General features: G+C 41.5%; 2 long non-coding RNA genes across 2 annotated transcripts in view; one reads left to right on the forward strand and one right to left on the reverse strand.

Annotated features, from left to right (window-relative positions):
* The window catches only part of LOC117951248, a 20,547-nt gene extending 13,616 nt beyond the window's left edge, over nt 1-6,931 (forward strand). The window contains exons 2-4 of the long non-coding RNA XR_004658109.1: nt 144-147; nt 5,151-5,154; nt 6,862-6,931. This is a non-coding gene — a long non-coding RNA (uncharacterized LOC117951248). The remainder of the gene's footprint in view (nt 1-143; nt 148-5,150; nt 5,155-6,861) is intronic.
* Nucleotides 1-7,140, reverse strand: part of LOC117951246 — a 12,052-nt gene that overhangs the window by 1,406 nt on the left and 3,506 nt on the right. The window lies entirely within an intron of this gene.

Here is a 7,140-nt window from a genome sequence, read left to right on the forward strand (position 1 = left end):
GAGTAGAAAGTACCGATATTTGTGTTAAAATGTAAGGAGTAGAAGTAAAAAGTCGTCACAAAAATAAATAGTAAAGTATATATATATAAGTATATATATAAGTATAGTATATATTCCAGAAATATCAGAAAAATCTACTTGAGTACAGTAACGAAGTATTTGTACTTCGTTACTTCCCATCTCTGTCCCTCTTTGGTGTCTTTTGTCTGGATAAGTAACTTCTTTAAAGTCATCGGGTCACCTCCCACCCGGCCGAAGCTCAGGGGGGACCTACACACCTTTCACACGAGGCTTAAACTCTTCAAGGAGGACAGAGGCTGGAACCTGTGCTCTTCACCGGACTTTTCCATTGGGAACCACACTCTGACAGATTATCACCAGAAATAGCACAATTAATCAATAAAAACAACCAAGCACTCACACATTGGCGCCCCTTTCCAGACAGAACACCCAACAGTAGTCAGGAACACAAACTAATTATTAATTAATTGGGTAATAACAAACACATAGTCATAAAATCTGCAGACAAAGGGGGCCAAATAGTCATCCAAGACAAGAACAATTACATTTTAGAAGCCAGCAGACAGTTAAATGACACCACATATTATAGACCACTTACCAACACATTGCAAATAGAAACACAAACACTTATTAGGGACATTAACAAAGACAAACTTGATCAAAACAGGTTTATTAACTTCAAACAGAAAAAATACCCGGATGGTCTGGATGAGCCCAGTTCTTGCCTCTTCTACCTCCTCCCTAAGATCCACAAGCCTCCTGTGATTTGGACGGTCCCCTTTGTCGTTTCCAGTCAGACTCCTATCACATCACAGAATACATAGACCATTTCATTAACCCAGTCTCTAAACTACACCCCAGCAATATCAAGGACACTTATGAATTTGTTAATAAAATAAAAACCTCCAGGTACCCGGTCACACTCTCCTCTTTTCGATAAACATTGAATAACTATACACTAACATTGAAACACCACTTGGCCTCTCTGCCATAAAACACATATTTAAGAAACACTCCGACCCATCCAGACCAGGCAACCACATTTTACAGTTACTCCAGGTCACACTCACAGGAAATGACTTCACCTTTAACAATAAATCACGAGACAATTATCTCCAGCTTTGCAGGTGTGCAGTGGGCCGGAAGTACTCTCCGTCGTACACTGTTAAGACTTTCATGACTTTCCTGGATATCCTTAACTGACATCACCCTAAAATTAAACTCAAACACACCCTACAACCCGTCACAGTGGAGTTCCTCAATACAAGGTCTTCTTCCGCAGCTCTGGCGACCAGTCAAAGACACTAGCCAATAAGGTGTTTTTCAAGGACACTGACCGCCATGCACTTCTTCATAAGACCAGTTATCACCCTAAGCACACATGCAGAGGCCTCATTAAGTCCCAGTTGATACCTTTCCACAGGATCTGCATCTTCTCGGAGCATGTGGAGGAGGCCACCGGGACTCTTTTAAGTGCGATGAGGTCGGGTTACTCGAGCCGCTTCCTTAGAGGTATTGAGGCGAAGGTTAGCGGCATTCTCACAAACAGAGACCAGAACGGCACCATCCAGCCGTCTAGCTCGACTCTCGTCCCTTTGGTTGTTACCTACTCAGAGAACCTGAGGAACTTCACACCAGCAATTAAGAGGAACTCCCGGGGGGTGGGGGAAGAGTATGACGTGCAGAGGAACTGCGGCATGATCTCTGCCTTCAGGAGAAACAAGAACCTCAAGGACATTTTAGTTCACACTAACCTGACCAAGAACACGAACCCTAGGGAAGCGCTCTGAGGTTCGGACGTCGGTTTTAGTCGTCTCCCCCACATTTTTCTCACCTACAGCAAAGCTGGTTTTAACCCTTGTCAGGTCCTGCAGTACACCAACATCAATGTGGTTTATGCAATTAAGAACAGGGCCTGGCATAAGTTTTACGTGGGGGAGACAAGAAATGCCCTTTACTCGCAAATCAAACAGCACCAATACATTTTAAAGAAGCGCGATGGCACAACTGTTTTAAATGCACATTTTAAACTACATGGCTCTCAAAATGTTCAGAGCATGGGCCTGGAGAGCAACCGAGCCTGGACCACGGGTCAGCGGCGGGCGGCGGAGGGGAAGTGGATCCATCTTTTAAAAACCATAGACCCCATGGGTCTGAATGAAAGCTACTGACATGGATCCACTTCTCTTTTAATTAGGTTTTATGTCTAAAAACCCTTCCCTCCCTCTGGTCTGGTCTCCTCTCGCCTCAGGTTTTATCTGGACCTCCTCTGCAGCGCATTAGAATCCGTCTGTTAACCCCCTTCATGCTCTCTTTCCCTTCTTTTGCCTTTCTTTCTATTTTTCATGACTTTTTCTTTATATATTCCGTGTAATGCTTTTTACATTGTGTTATTCTTTCTTTTCAGGGAATTAATTTCTGCCTGCAGGGGGGGCCCAACCAATATGTGGACATATTTTTACGTGTTTTCTTTCTTAAATACAGTTATTTAAAGATGCCTTGGGGGTCCTTTGTTTTTAATTCTCTGGTGTTTATATGTTATCTTTTAATTGGATTGTTAATATTTATTATAATTTTTTTACACTATGAATTTCTTGCTTCTGGATTTTAACACAATGATACAGATATCATTGGGTTTATGCTTGTTATTAACAATGTGGTCTTATTCTATTATTATTATTATTATTATTATTATTTGTTTATTTATTCATTACAGTGTGGCACTTTTTACCTTTTTAACACTTTTTAAACTAAGCACTTATTTACAATTTTTTAATGGTATACATACTTTTTATCCTTAGGGGTAAGTAATTCAGACAGTATTTTACAACTTTTAAATGTTATTTTAAATAAATTGTCAAATGTCAATGTCAAATAATGATTTTAATATATTTAAATAGAATAATGTTTGTATTGTGACACCGGGCATTTTTTTATTTATTTAATACTTACACTCTCTATCTATCTATTTTTATTTTTTATTTATTTATTTAATTTAGTTATTTTAGTTATTTGGTAGTGTCTCCGGGAGAGAGGAGCCGGAGCGGAGGTGACCTTTTATTTAAAGTTTTATTTTCCCGCTGTCTGTCCTGTCTAGTCGTTCTTTTACCCTGCTCTGAACATTTGGCCTTCTTTTAAAAAGCTTTAATAGAACCAACCCAGGTTTCTTAAGGAGGTTTTTAGGTGTTTTATTCTTACCAGTGGTCCCCTTGTGCCCATGGCCCTCGCAGCGTCCATCCAGGGTGTTGCGTTTTTACCTTAACCTGACCATAACAGCAGCAATCATAGCTATATGATGGACCAAGGGACCTCAAACAGATCAAAAAATAAAACCATTGGGGAAGCAAGGGAGAAACTCCTAAAACTAATACTGGACCCTTCTCAACAACTGATGGGCATAACTTAAAATGACCCCCGCCCCCAGCCCCACTAAACATAACCCAGGAGGCCAATCACCCACACAACCTCAATTACACCCACCAAAAATAAAATCCAAATTCAATTAACTAAACCCATTATTGGGAGACAGAGAAAGAACTTTTATGACAAAAAGGTCATTGTCAGAATTGAGAGCTTTTTAATCACATGCGCCAGCCAGCGTTCTTGTCTTTAATTCCATATCTAACTGCCCGGTCGTACCTTTCACATCACCCTAACCCATTTTATAACCCCATCCATGATCTATTCTTAAATCCAACCATCGCGTTTTTCTTGTCCTGCATGTCACGGAAACGTTATAAAATGTTATAAAAGCTTTTCCTTGACCTAACGTGTCAAAAGTGATAATTCCTGACCCAGCGCATTTAGATAAAGTGTTTAAATATGACGCTTAAGGAGACTTTTAGCATCAATAACAATGCCAAATGCACTTGACCAAGCATCCGTATGTTTTGCAATGGGAGTGAGAATGTGTTGTCTCGCCGGATGACTCACAACTTGTTCGGCTCATTACATCATTAAAGTTAACCAATGTTGGGTGGAATAAGCAGGCAGGCTACCTTTGCAGGAATTCTTTAGAGTGTGGCTGGCTGGGGCCTTTCTGCAGATATGGATTCATAAACAGGGGATGGAGGAGTGACGGTGAGAGACGTAATGCATGTTTGGAAAGGGCGCCTACAACGCATGAAAGACTTTGCAAGAGGTGACTGTGTGTCCTTGACTTCTTATTCAGAATCGGATCCAATTCTGTGTGTGTGTGTGTGTGTGTGTGTGTGTGTGTGTGTGCGTGCTTCCCTTTTGTTTCTCTCTCCTGCCTTTAAACACTTGACTTGACAAGAGTGTTTAGCCGGAGGGGGGGAGCGTATCAACTCCGCAAAGAGATTTTTCATCCAACACAGAGGGAACAAAAGACAGAAAATCCCCTTCATCTCATCCTTTTTCTCTCTCTCTTTCTATTGTTGGTCACCAGCGGTGGTTACACATTGACAGCTTCTCAGCTCATCCAACACACACACAAACACACACACACACACACAATTAGTAAAACGTTAATGCTTTGTCGTAAAGGTGGTGGAGAATAAGGCAACAATACTATTCCTTTCTGCGTATTTTATACCTTTACTATGCATTAGCCAGTTCCTCTAGAAACTCAACAATTCACCCAAATTCAACCAATCACTGCAAATTAGTTGCGACTCGCAATTTTGAACAACCACCGCAATTCAACCAATCACAGCAGTCCCACGTGTCAGACTTTGCGTCAGTGTGTGACGCTGTGAGCCACTGACGAAGCAGGAGTGAGGACGAGTTGATGTAACGCACGTATGTGGCCAAATTCATTTCCTTGTTTCTGGCATGAAGACGAGACGTGTGTGACTCGAACATCTCACATTAACCAACAAAACCTGCAGCAATCACAAAGGCGGGAAAACACAAGGCAGGAAGCAAAGACATGACACGGGAGAAAACAGACTAAAAAAATTCAACAGCAAACACTATAACAGAAAATAGCAACCATAACAAAAATACTAAAACCACGGATACGTCCTCTGAGGACGACACCCGTGCATTAAACACTTTCCCTGGGCTCTTAATGCAGCTTTTAATTATTATTTTTTTAAACTCGGTGCCCAGGAGGTGAAGTAGGATCTCTCCTAGGATCTTCACCTACTAGCGTTAGGGTTAGTTAGTGTGGTAGAGTAATCCACACTCCCAACTTTTTGGGGATACGGGGATTTGAACCATTGACCCTCCGGTTCCCAACCCAACTCCCTGTGGACTGAGCTACTGCCACCCCCAATGTCATATCATGTTAACTACGCAATGTATTAACTCATTGAGGATAAACATTCAGAAACGGAATTCACAGGTTACTTTTACCAATATCCTTACATGAGCTGAACTTGATTTTCAAAAGAATATTCATGAACTCACTTCCCCTCCAATGCAGCCTGGGTGCAGAAACACACCTGGAACTTGACACGCTGTACCTCCCCTGTAAAATGTGAGCAGAATCATACAAAATGAAAAGTTCAGTTACCAGAATTAGCATAAATACAGCAGGATGAAATAATCAACGTGCTTTACACACACACACACACACACACACACACACACACACACACACACACACACACACACACACACACTAAAACAATCTACAACCAATCTAAAAAATCATCATTCAACAACCTTATCGCAGAAGCTTATTATACCCTCAGCTACTAACGGCAAAATCAATTTTTGCATCTTAATGCATTTTTTTTTTAATACACATTGCTAATGAAACACACATGCACATCCTCTATTTCTTCCCGGTACCACTTCCAGGTGCATTATTGGAGCTCCACACTTTGCGTTATCTACGCTCAAGCTGGTTTTGAGGCTCTGACACACCGACCCGAGGGCCAACCGATGGCAGAAAAGGCAGCCGGACTGACCAGTCTCCTCAAGTTGGTCAAAAAGGGGCCTCAGGGATGCCCAGGTAGCTCAGTTGTTAGAGCGGGAGCCCATACTGTATATATAGAGGTTTACTCCCGACGCAGTGGGCCTGTGTTTGACTCCGACCTGTGGCCCTTTGCTACATGTCATTCCCCTTTTAGCCTTAAGCCCTGATAGGCTAGACAAACTGACCTTGCTGTACACTTGTTTAGTCTCCATTAACAAATGAATGACGGACACAAATTTTGCAATTAAATTCAGACAAAACTGATGATTGTTCCCCAGACAGAATTACCCCTAAGATTAGGCAGGCCATTGGGGCTCTATCACTCTGATTGTTAAGTAAAGTTTTACTTGCTTAATTTTCTTACCTCTCTCTCCCCTTTCATTTCTTCAGCTATCCTGTCAATAAAAGCCTAAAAATAGAAAGAAATCTTGAACAAAAAAAAAAAAGAATACTAAAAATCAATAAAAAGGTGTCTCGGAACACACTGAGGGGACGCCTACTCGAGTGTCCTTCTTGCGCGTGCGCGAGAGAGAATACGTCTACATACCACCAGGCGGCGCTAATCTGTATTATCATCTAAAAAATGAAAACCGGTGGCTGATTGGACAAACGAGTCATGTGGATCTGGCTTCTCCGGAATTTCACAGCCAGATCGTCATGATGACTTGTTCAGAATACAATCTCATATTTTACAAAAATAGTTCGACAAAGAGCACCTGGTTAGACTTCTTTAAACCACCAGCAAGAAGAAGCACTCATTTTCTCTGTCTTCACTACTTTGTGCGAAAAAAAACATTGTCAAGTTGTTGCTGTGTTTACATAAGGTCACAAGGAGATTTTGTGATTTCAAATCTGGCAAACCCAGGGATGGGGCCTCTCATGGGCTTATTCTCCCCCTTTCTCTAACTGGGAATAATGAGGGTATTCAAATAAACAGGAGGCCCGTTCACCAGAGGGGTAGAGTACGCACAGTGGGGAAAGGAGGCACTTCATTGTTTTTTTCCAAGCCAACCGCTAGGCAGTGATTGGTGGGCGATTACAGCCGCTACACATCACAGATCTTTCTCACTACTTTTTCAAAGCTATTTAATACTCTCAGGGTGTAAAGCCCATTTCGAAAAATATGTAAAAAGTGTGTATTGGAAATTGTTACTAACCCTGCCTTTAAAGGGGCAGTAAATGATGCTGCATGAAGATTTTTGATATTTTTTAACTCAACTGCCAAACAAATA

The sequence above is a fragment of the Etheostoma cragini genome, chromosome 10 (genome assembly GCF_013103735.1).
Source record: "Etheostoma cragini isolate CJK2018 chromosome 10, CSU_Ecrag_1.0, whole genome shotgun sequence".
Classification (NCBI taxonomy): domain Eukaryota; kingdom Metazoa; phylum Chordata; class Actinopteri; order Perciformes; family Percidae; genus Etheostoma; species Etheostoma cragini.